Below are 12,888 nucleotides of genomic sequence, written 5' to 3' on the forward strand. Positions count from 1 at the left end.
TGTTTTTTACATAATGCACAACTCTCATTTATTGTGCAATAATCTAATTGTAACATGTGTTTGTTACATATTTTGATGCATTTTTATGCTTTCGAAAATATTTATGTCTGAATTTGGGGGGGGCTTGGAACGCATTAGGTCATTTACATGGAAAACGCGTCTCAATTTACAAAATTTTCTAGTTAATAAATTTCTTCCAGAACCAATTAATTTCGTAAGTAGAGGTACCACTGTATTGTAAAGAACATTTTTGACTTGTCCGTGGTCTTTTAAATATACTTTTTAGGAATTTAAAAAAAAAAACGACCTCAATTTTTGATGGACACCTTTTTATCACTATTCGACATACGATGCAAGATGGCCATCGTAATGTTTGTCTGTATAGCGTACTTGAAAGGATGCTTCACCTTCATCATCACAGTGTGTGTGTGTGTGTGTGTGTGTGTATGCGTGTGCGTGCAGGTGTGTGTGTGTGTGTCGACCACAAGTGATGAGGCCATTTGTCCCAGTCACATTTGTCAAACAGATAAACTGGATACCGGATGCCATTGTGCACCTTTCATCACGTCCAAGCGGCGACGGCAAATACACACACAGACGCACACATAAACACAACGTCGTGTAGAGCATGCTCACTCACTCCCACCCTCCCTGGAGGGTTGTGATTTGCAGCATCTGTGCAGTCAGGGAGGCTGCAGTGAATGAGTAACATGGAAATGTCACTCTTTCAAATGTCATCTGCGCGGAAGTGGAGCTTCACTCGTTTTCCCCAGTCCATTCACAAAATAAATAAATAAATAAATAAAAGGCCCCACCCAGCCAGACTCCACTGTTGTGACATCGCATCTCTTTCAGTAGACCAGACTGCATTGTTGTCCACGACTTTCTGACTAACAGCCCCTCCTTCCGAGCGACAACAAAAGGGACGCTGTAGACTAGGCTGGAGACGCGCTTCGCCTCCTCCGTCGATTCACTTTTCCAGTCTGACACACAAGGGAACTCAGATGGAGGTGTATGCCTCACATTAGTATGATAGTCCCTTTTATAGTCCCGTATTTTCCGCACTAAAAGCCGCACCTCAAAGCCTTCCATTTTCCGAATAGCTCACAGCCCGCCTTAAAATCCGATGCATCTTGTGTATGGTCATTACGGTAATATGTCGACCCCCAAAATGGCTCCTTGCTCTGGACATGCTGACAACGCAGAGTTCAAACTTAAGGCAATCGGTTTCGCAGTTGAACAGGAAATCGAGCAGCAGCAAGAAAGTTCAACATTAACAAGTCAATGTTAGAAATTGCTGTTGGTTAAGTGAACTGTGTCGCTGCTTCTTTAAATAAGTTTTACTGACACCTGATCGTTCTGCTGTGCATAGCTCCATCTAGTGGATGCGGTGTAGATTGCGTCTTAAATGTGGTGCATCCAATGTATGAAAAAAAAATAATTATAATAATAAAATTACAAAATCGGCCATTCATTGAAGGTGCGCCTCATAATCCAGTGCGCTTTTTAGTGTGGAAAATACAGTACTTAGCGCATCAAAATGAAGCTAAGTTAGCAAACAGGGAATGCAAAAGATTCTTTTTTTTAATGAGGATGAAGAAAAGAATAAAGAGGTGGCATCTAAGTGTTATATTTGTTTGATGAGAAAAGCAGAGTGCAGGCAGTTTGTCCCAGCCTCACCGAACATCACAAAGATAACTTAGCTTATATTAGGCAGCAGAAGAGACAAAAACAACAGACACCGTTTCTGTTTGAATTTGAATTTTGCTGTTGGCTTGGCCCGTCTATACTGGTAAATTGATCTTGGGATAAAAATATATTATATATCTCGTGTAAATGTTCTGTACACATACATGGTGCCATCCGTGCTAGCACTGCCATTGCACCCACCCGCCCACATGCAACCAGTACGGGGCAGTCTGAAGCCAAAATTAAGAATGTTAGATAGTTTAATTTTATTGAATGATCGTCAAATTTATGATAACTAATTTTGAAGGATAAGCAAACACCTTTACAGTTTGTTTTCAAAATCAAATGAGGGCTTCGAGCACTAAAGTTTGCCCACCCCCGAACTCTCGCCACTAAATCTCCAGCACCTTGCTTCCATTTTCTCGCTATTTTTTTCTTTATGGTGATTTTACACGTTGGACAGTTGAGCATCTCTTCAAATAAAACGCCTTGTTAAAGATTAAACCAGGCGTTTCCTGTCTTTTGGACTTACAAAAAAAAAAAGGCAGTGTGCAGCCGGACTCTTGTTTCAGATGTGACTATGATTTGTTAACAGCTCCAGCAAATACATGTCCCCCCCACACACCCCTCCTTCCACATGTGGTTTCATTTCATGTGGTTCAAATGATCCAATAGCTCAGCAAAAGTGGGAACATGTTTTGAAAACAGATTTGAGGTATCAGGAAGCTTGATCCTCCTGATTTGGTGTCGCTGGATGTAAAGCAAAATCTTGCTGCTACCACAACGTGATACATGAAGAGTCATCAGTGACTGTCACTGCCCATTTTTCATGTGGTGCGTCAATTCACAATGACTTTTTCAACTACGTCTCGCTGAAAGTAGTTTTGTGCTGTCACTTACAATATATTTTTCAGCTCGCCGCTTGTGAGCAGTAGATTGAATCGGATCGGTAGTTGGTCTATGATGGATAAAGTCTGGCAACCTGCCACCGGACAGGAACAATTGAACTAACGACAAAATTTTCTTTGTCATGGACTGTCAAGTAATATTAGTATGGAATCGAAACTATTTTTGAAATTCACAAAACGAGATACGTTAGCTTCATTTCAGACTAAATTGTCATTGATGTTTACAAAAGACGTACGTTGCGTTCAATGAAGGCTGCGTTTATTAAATTGTCTTAGTTTTTAAAAACGTTTTTGTTTCATTGAAGATCCCGACATCAGATTTCAGTGCAGAATTCATATCTTCTCTTTCGTGTTCACCAAAAACATATTTGATTGGCGCGTCTCTTGGTATGTACACTAGGTGTGCTTTCAACGAAATTGTCGCTTCGCTCATGAAAAACGTAACTTGGGTTAAGTGAAGATTGAATCATGCATAATGTTTACAAATTCACGTAAAGGTTCACTCAAGACTTAAAAAAAATTATGTGTGCTAACCTCGTATGTTAATGGCATTGGAGAATAAATATAAATCGTTTTTGACATTTATCAAAAAAAAACCCAAAAAAACCCCAATATGTTTTTTTATTACATGTAAGGTAGGTCCATTCAATGCTGTAAATTGTCTTTGACGTTTCCAGTTGACCAATTGTTGGCGTCCTCCCACAGAGTAGATATAGACCATGGCAGTTTACACGATACTTTGTCAGAAACTGTATCCTAACCCTTCAAAACGCATTTGTAGTTTTTGCAACAAGAAATATTATATTGAGATATGTTTTTCCCCCCCAAAAAAAGTTGGGTTATATAGAAAATGCAATTGTTGAATGTCTTCAGTGTCTGGCACCAGGCATCCTACCGTACGACCTTGCTAGGCTAATCCGTGATACTAATACCCACGTAACATTTAATGTGACGAGGTTTATGTAAAAGATATTTTTATTGAAAAGAGGACAGTTCAAGTACTTTGTGAGTGCGTTGCTCTTCTCAGAAAGCACAAAGAGAGGTCTATTGTCTTTGGAGCATCATTACCAAAAAGCTAAATGATATAGCAAGAATAAATCAAATATGGACTAAAAGGGTACTCAGAGTTCTGGCTAAGTGAAAGATTTATTAATGCTGGGAAGACAATCAGTGATCCCAAACCACTGTGTCGTCAAATTACTCTAAAATTCTTTGTTTAGTAGAATTTTTTTTCATCTGTTAGACATATCATGTGGGAAAAACCAAATGCCCTTCCACTAGACCAGAATTTGAGGCGTAACAAGACTCTTTGTATCACGGATGAACTTCAAAAATATATATTTATTTTTTTGCCTGTTAAATCATCCTCTTGGACAACTAATACTTTTTAGTTGACTGAAAAGATCCCCCAAACAAGCTGTCTTCTAGTAGGTAACTAGCCAATTGGCAAATTTGCCTGAAATCCCTTCAGTCAACCAACATTAGCCAAGGCTGCAGTTTGCTAGCCCGCTAATATTCCCGCATTCGGCTAGTTAGCCTAGTTCTTTTACTTAAAACCCCTCAATTAGTGACTATGGTGCGCTATTTACCTGAGAACTGACTTCACACAATCTGTATAATGGATAAACTTCAGCATTCTCTTATTTCGCCTATGTTTAGAGTTCAGCATGAGCTAAAACATAGCAGTGTAGCATAGCTGACGTGTTTCCTTTATCTCTGTCATTTTGTGATAGACTATGATAAATGTCCGCCTGCACTTTTCCTGAACTCACACTTTAGACTGTCACTGATGTCTTGCCTCACCGCTCATTGGGAAGATAATCTCAATGACGCCGTCCCTTGGATTGATGCTATCTCCGCCATGGCCACAGATTATGTTACCAGAGTAAACAAAAGTCACATGAAGAAAATGCCTTCTCAAACACACTACAATGGGTTCCTTTCATCAAATGTATCATATGCCTGTACAACCTTATGTGAGAACCTTCACCAAACTTTTGAAGCTGCACATCGTCTACAACATTCCAACTGAATCATGTAACCATTCTTAGGATAAATAAATCACCATTTTTAAAAGATTTCACATTCTCAAAAACTCAGCAGTTTTGACTGTTTTATTGATTTAAAATGATTGATTGAAAATGTTGATTTAATTTCTTTAAAAGTTCTCTAAGTGTGTTATATCCTAGTGAGGATTTTGAATGCAACGCCCATCAATCAGTAGCAAGTTAGAAAATAAAAAATCACCCCAAATCAGTTTGTCGCATCGACATGATATTGGGTGGATATGTCTAATATAACGGGATGCATGAAAAAGTGGCAAGTACCCATGTTCAGACTTGTCGCACTTTGACAAAATCCTAACATGACTCATATGCCCATCCGACTCCAAATTAGAAGTATGTTTCTGAGAAAAACGGCCTTTACCAAATTGCAAAGCTTGAGGCCCAAATCATTGAATGTGGGGAGAGCATGACATCAACCTACTTCTGACAATTTGTCAAGAAAAATAGGGCACAGGTTCTATTTATTGCCTGTTTTTTTCTATTTATTGTCTGTAGTTGTATGAAATTTTCAGATTTAGTATTTTACAAAAAAAAAAAAAAAATCAAACATGTCAACTACGCTGAACACGCTTTATTTGCAAACGTCCCCTTTTCACCCCCCGGTGGATCCTAGTTTTAGATATTTCCTGAAAAACTTAATTGTTTGCATTTTTTGGTGCTTTGTAGTGCTGCAAGATGCTAGAAACTAGTGACAAAGCCCTAAGGTGTCCTGAAAGTAATCATTAGTGTTGAATAATTCTGTTGAAGTAACACACCTGGATTGAGAAACTGAGATGTTTTTATGTTGGGGGGGATGAGATAAATTTAGGGTTATTAGTGGAAATTATGAGATTCTTCTGCCCATGTGCAGGTAAATGTGCATTTAATGGTGTTTTTGTTTGTTTGTTTTTAATATGTAAGCCTGGGGCTCTAGACTCGATTCTTTTTACTTGGAGCAAAATGCCACCTAACCTGAAATTTTCGGGGCTCAAATAGAAAATTGAGAGGCGCATACTGTAAACCGATGAGCAAATTACTTTTATTTTCACTTATACTTAACAAACAAACAAAAAAAAAAGCACAAAAAAAAAGCACAATTTTATGGTCGCAGATTGCGACAGTAAATGAAAAATGTCCTTTTCAACTTTTCAAATTTTACGGGCAAAATCCCACCATTTAGGGGTAGCCTGGGGCCCGGAAGCCATTTATTTTTTTAAAGGTAATGTATTGAAGATGAATTCTAAATGAAATTGTCGTTTTTGATTAATTTATATTTTAAAGGCACTGTATTTTATTGTACCAGTACTCTTTTTTTGAGGTGGAGAGGGGCATTTCGTCAACATGGCTTCGGTCTCACCTCGGAACAGCTGGCCACAAAATGTTATTTAATTACAATTACTCGTTCAATCTGTTGAAATTTTTTTTTCTGAAACGGAAAGATTCCGCATTGAATCACATTTTAATGACGCTCGTTATGTTTCCCCACCCCGTTTGCACTTTTAACCCCGTACAAGCCCCAAAGTTGGCTCGAGTGCTCACCCAAAGGTTATTTCTCATCATGAAATGTATATTCAAAAGCCTTTTATGCTAGGACGAGAGGATGTAAAAATGTCCACGCCTTGTCAGGAGCAGACTAGAATGCATGGGAATGGCATACGACGAAAAGGATGCGCATCAATGTGTCCCATGGCGACGCTTAGCCAAATACAACGTTAAAATAGACGGCGGGTCAGGTTGCAGTGCAAAGGTAAAAGAGTGGCAAAAGGCGTTGTCACCGCTTTGTGACCGTTCCATTTTCGAACCCTGAATGTCTTTTTTTTTTTTTAGACCGGATGGACACTAGTAATTTCTCAAACAAACAAAACAACATCCTTCAAAGCACCACAACAAAAGCTGGGAGACCTGATCTAATAATTGGGGTGCTGGTTTTGTTTTGTCCCAGGAGTCAGTCATGGCCCGAGGAGACAGCTGGACCAAAGGTTTTTTTTTTTTTTTTTTGCCTTTAGCCATGTGTATCAGTTGATGGTCAACAGGGTCACAACATGAAAAAGAACTGTCATCGGCTTTATCGCTCTGAGGGTTCCACTGACAAGACTGTGCAATGACTCTTTGCTTTGAGTCATCTATTCTCGTAAATATTTGTTTCCCCATCAGAAATTATAGCAATCTATATCCAAACTGTTGCCATGGTAAAATCGGTATTAACCATATGGACAATTGTTGCCAGCCATTTTCAGACCCTTCTTTACAATACCAACGTGGGAAAAAAAAAGAAAAGAAAACATAAATGCGTATCTGTAATTGAACTAAAAAGAACTTGAAAAAAAACGTCCTTGGCATTGAATGATTTAAACATGTTTTGGATTTTGGATTGACCCGCTAAAACGGTTTATAATTTTTTTTTTATGTTGCGCTTTTCAAGTTTATGGCGTTTTTAAAAGAAGCTACACCTATGAGGGTGATTGCGAGTGGTGAGCGAACGGATCCAAATTCAGTAAAACTGATACAAATGTTGGTGTTGGTATTGGGAGGCTGAATCGACTAGTCCACGAGTCAACTAGTTCTTTGGCGCTTCAGTCGAGTCGACTAACTGCTACTTGGGTGCTTTTGGCAAATTATTTTACAGTCAGCCAAATTAGAGCAATTAGGGCAACAGGGCGGGGACCACGTGCGCATGAAAGAAGAGTGCATCAAGCATAAAAAAAAAAGAAGGGGATTATATATCCATCCATTTTCCGAACCGCTTGATCCTCACTAGGGTCGCGGGGGGTGCTGGAGCCTATCCCAGCCATCTCCGGGCAGTAGGCGGGGGACACCCTGAATCAGTTGCCAGCCAATCGCAGGGATTATATATCAAAAGTAAATTTAAAAATATTAAGTCCGCATGTGCCAGTCATCCATTTGAAGGGGATTCCCATTTCGGACAGAAATAAAAGAAGTGCTGAGTCGTGGTTTTGACATCCGTCCTGCTGATTCATTCAATAAGCACACAATCACACCACACACTAGAGCAAGCAGACCTTGTACAAAGCTGGGTCATGTGTAACGTTTTTAGCTGTTTTAGTCGGAGAATTTCATTTCACGATACTGTTGCCACGAGACATAAAAATTCCGAAAATAGAAGCCAAGAAATTATCAGTGACTCTGCTATCAGCATCGTCTAATCCAAATGTTAGCCGCCATTCTGCATGACCCACAAAGCGGCAAACTAAGAAATGAAGAGTGCCAAATATAGAAAATGTCGCTGCCACGTGGGTCGGACAATGAAACCAAAGTACCGTATTCCTTCCATTCAAAAAGTTTTCACTTTAGGAGGCGGTCTAAAAGCTGTGACTAAGTATTTAATCACATCATGAAAGTATTTGTTAGAAAAGGAATGAGGTCAGGACAATAGAAATCCTCAGAGCCTGGACTATTTCTGAACTCCCCAACTCAAAAAGACACCTGAAAGAAGGTACTAGACACCCCCCCGCCCCAAGTTGAAAAACATTTCAGCGGTGACTGTGCCTGACGGACAACAGCAATTTTTCAGCTCATCGGTTGGGCTGCTTTGAAGTGCTTTGATCCTCGGGCTTGTCCTGTTGTACGTACCATCGCCAAGTTGCTAGTTGTTGATTTTGAGAGCCAACAGCAAGTCAGTTTGTCAAGATACAAAACATCTGAATGCAGATCTTACACTGTACATGTATAACTCAAATTCAGAGGGTTTGTTTCGAAATGCATTACTCATGATTGAAGATAAACGCTGAAAACATGCAAAGACTGAGAACTATCGAGTACTGAATTGTGGAACGATGGCGGTAATCTGTTTTTCAACATTTTCAGCTTTGCAAATTTTGGGGTCGAGTCTAAATCGTGGCCCAGTGATGCAGTTGGGCATCCGGCACGAGTTGCCTCTCCCCTACACCATTAAAAACTTTTATCTTGTCTTGTTATCGGAAGCAATTAAGAGTTACTTATTATTTCTTGAACCATTTTTACCAACATTTGCAGCTAGCTAGATGGCACCTTTTCTGGATTCTACCATTAATCGAACACAATTTAAACTCCCAACTCCTTACTGCTCATCCACCGGCCAAGAGGATTCCAAGATGTCTGTTAGCTCGAAAACTACATGTTGGATAGTGCCTCCAGTCAGACCATGGAAATCCTTTCGACTGCGTCGCCACCGTAGAATATAAGAGGATATATTTTCACTGCTCAAACATGAGATGTAACGGCATAAGTGTGCACAGAATGTAGCATCCATTTTTAACTAGATTGTGGTTTCAAGCAATCAGCGGACATGCATAGACGACTTGAGAGCGGGGACAATGGCTTGATTTTGATTTTGCCAACTCATTTTATACATTGCAATTTTTCAAAATGATTTGATAGGATTGTTAACTACACCCTTCTCTGTGGTGTGTAAAAAAATTACTTCATATACAGTATATGTATATATGTATATATATCTATAGATATATGTAGTCGGTCTGTTCACAATGACCTGAGACACACACGCTTGTCTGAATCACCAAGACGCGACTGTTGAAAGATGAATGACCTCATCCATACATGAAAAGAAGGGTCTCAACCCCGGTCAGTTCTCCGAGTCATACTCGTTATGTCTTCCATTCCCAGTCGCCACTTCATCACTTTGATAAGAACCCGTCCGTTTAATGAATGGCTCGGATAAGCCCAAAGACGACAGCGGGGTCGTTACAAAGACACGTAATACTTCCCGCTTTCCGGCATCCTCTGAAACACGGCTGCTGTAGTGAATGATTCCCCATGAGCTGCTTCAGATCAGCTCCGATGCCAATGGAGGAAGGAGGGGGAAGGAACGCTTAAAGGTCAGCTCAATTTAAAATGTTGAGCAGTTAAGTGAGCAAACACAACCTCATCTTTGAAGAGTTGTGGGGCTGGACACTTATGCCCCCCGGTGGCCTAGGTGGACTCTTTCAGTGTCTTCTTCAGATGTATAGAACAAGTACCTTTAGCATCCCAATTCAGATTAGCACCAGAAGTTCGAATCTGGATCATGATCAGATCCAAGATCTAGTTACAGAATGAAGTACCAAGTCTCAAAGTCTCTAAAGTTACTGACAGTTTGTTCACCAGTATCTGTGTCTTGTGGCGGCTCCTTTTTCTCAGCCCATTTTGTCACTTTTGGGGAAAATAGTTGCAAGAGCGGTTGGTAAAATCGCCAAAAAGAGCAACCAAATGTCCCCTTAGGCAACAACTGACTTGGCTGTTCTAACCTGGCTCCGCTCTGTTTGCAGCCATGTTAGTGGAAGCAGTGCATGTCTGTTAGAAACAATGGAAAAATGAGTTCAATTCAATGCGGTTGTTTCTGTCAGTGAGCCAGACTGCAACAGTGGGGGAAAAAAAATCCCAGGGGTTCCATGGCATGTAGGTCCGCACATGGTGGTTATGCCAGAATTGCTATTGCATTAAAATTATTTGGACGTCCTTGGAGAAATTCTGTCCGCTTAACTGGGCCGATTGGGAGAACCCAAGGATGACTGCTCCGATGCCGCAATTTCGAGTTCACTCATTGGTTAAAGTGGACTGAACTATCTTTTCAGGGTGATGGTTTAGTAGTCAGTAAGGACTTGACAAAGGCCCATTTCCAAAATTGGGACTGCTTTGTGATTGGTTGAAGATGGACCAAAGCGAGTCAGCAATCAAATCAAGCACCATACAGCAATTGAGGACGTGGGACGAATTGATCTCTCTTCAAGAAAATATCCCTGGGATAGGTTATAACCCTACAAGAGGATACAGAGCATAATCCCGTATTTGCTATATTTTCGCATTGGATTTGCAGTCCCATCACAGCAAAGTCAAGCCTACAAACGGCATGTTAGTCGGTGCATCTACAAAGGTGAGGGCAATTGCTCCCCTCAGACAAAGTGCAGACACGTTGACGGAGGCTTTACGATGTCCCACGGTGCCCGTCATACGCGTTTTAGAATCGCCTGGATCGTGTTGGTCATTGCAAAGTGTGGCAAAGCACAAAGCCACACACAGAGTATGCAAGCTTTTCTCTTTGAAGTGCAGCCAAGAGCGGGTCGGGCCAAGGTTTGTCTTTCCATCAGCGCTTTCCGCTCAAAATATGTTTCTGTCCAGCTTGGAATATTTTTCAAACAATGCCGTTGACCATTTTCCATTGTTTTCCCACCCGCCGCCCACTGACAAACTAAATTCTGACTTGTGCGGTTTTTCCATGAGAAAATACATCATGTGGGGCAGGATTCTGGGGGTAATAATTTCAACATTATGCAAAACGGTTAGGGTTGGCTGTATTACAAATCCTGTTTTTTTTTCCCAGGATTTCGGTTGAATTATTAATCACTTACATCTATTAATCATCTTTGCTGGTTTGGAGTCGACTCAAAATCAATTACACTGTTCTGACAAAGAGAAGTAATTTAAACCATACGTTTTGAGAATCGCAACAATGACCATCAGGTGACAAGGACCTTAGCTAGCTATGCTAATTTCGTGTCAGCAATGCAAATAAATGCTGGCTTCCACTGATGAAATACCCATTAAGTGGTCATCATCATGTCTGATATTATTTCAAAGGGGCCATATTATGGAAATGTGCTTTTTTAAATCTGTTGTATACAAAGTAGTAGGTCTCTGGAGCGTGTGAAGCTAAAAATTAACATTGCTGAAAATGTGTGACTTCACTACTTTTTCAATCACTAGGTTAGGTGAACATTTGCCACTTTCAAGCCATGGCCAGTCACTGTCTGAGAGACTATGTCAAAAAAAAAAAAAAAGGAAGGGAAGGGAAGCGTAGCTGGACTGATTTCGGTTGGATTCACAAGATTAGCATTTGCTAACAGCATTGACGGCATGACCATTGGGGTATTTTGACTATCCTAAGACACCCGGGAACTGTTTTGAATTGTAAAGGGGGGGGGGGGGGGATGCATGAAATGTCTACTTTAAAATAGGCATCCGACTGTTTTTATGCTTGGGTCTTTTTTAAGTTTGACAATATGAGGGAAACGCCACAAGATGATATACCCGAAAAGCAGTCAGAAAGTCTGAAGACAAAATGGAAGTTTGATTTACGACACCGGCTCAAAATAAAGACTACTAATAGCTTCAGGCATCTCTAATCGTATCCCTACGGCTTCATGACTGTTTGGAATTTATTTTAAAAAAACATTTTAGTATACTGTAGTCTAGATGGACATGTACTCTACCGTTCATCTGATAGCTTCTGGAAAAGTGCTTACCGTACTTTCCTGAAGAGGCCCCCTTGTCTGGACTTCCCGAGCCTGCTGGACATTAGCGTTGGTTCCTTTATGCTGCATTTCCCCCCCATTTCATACTTTACTCTGCTTCTATTTTGGGCATTTGGGGCTCACTTGAGACAAGTAAGATTTACAACGTCTTCCCGAGTCATCAAAGTGAATGAACACTTATAACCCGCTGAATGTCACTCGCCAGCCGCTGAGCGGCAGGGCTCATTTTAACAATTATCTGCTGGCTTCATCATCTTTTAACAAGCGCATGGACAAATCTGCAGTGAACCGTGACAAATATTTTAAATGTGTGGAACTTAGTAAAACACTCAAAGACTCCATCCGTAGCCTGCCCCTGCACACTACTATTGAGAAATCTGGTACCTCTAGTCTTGGAGCAGATCTGTAAATCATTTCTTTTTAAGGGTAATGTAAGTTGACTTTCAAAAGTGATTTCAGTGTTTTGGGATGATACTTTGTGGTATATTCATGAGTTTAACAAATACTATGGCCACTTAAAAAAACATTTGGGTTTTTTTTGCTTTTGCGGCAGAGCTCTCCCCTGATTGTGAAAGACAGCAACCACCCAGATTCTTCATGTCTGGATTGCGTGTGTGGCGGGATGGATTATTTTTTTTTTACCAAGAAAAATGTAAGAGCACAAAAACCAAGTCTAACAAAAGCACAAGTGAATTATTTTTTTTTAAAAGCTATGTTTGACAGGTGGCTTGCATGTCCGCCTGGCAATTTGAAGGTTCTGGGATCAAATTTCTAGCTTTCCTGTGGAGTTTGCCATTTCCAAAGCAAAGCTTGTAATGCTCACTGAAGACTTTAAATTATCTGTAGGTTTGAAATTAAATCGTGGTTTGTCTCTATGTGCCTTGTGATTGGCTGTTGAACAAAGTGAAAACTGCCTCTCACCCAATGACAGCTGGGCTGGCCTCCGACTCGACAGTGAACAGGCGCTGTAAAAAAAATGCACGGATGGACGTTTGGCGT

This window comes from Hippocampus guttulatus, chromosome 9 (assembly GCF_054856545.1).
Source record: "Hippocampus guttulatus isolate MCC_2025c chromosome 9, RoL_Hgut_1.0, whole genome shotgun sequence".
In the NCBI taxonomy this organism is placed as follows: domain Eukaryota; kingdom Metazoa; phylum Chordata; class Actinopteri; order Syngnathiformes; family Syngnathidae; genus Hippocampus; species Hippocampus guttulatus.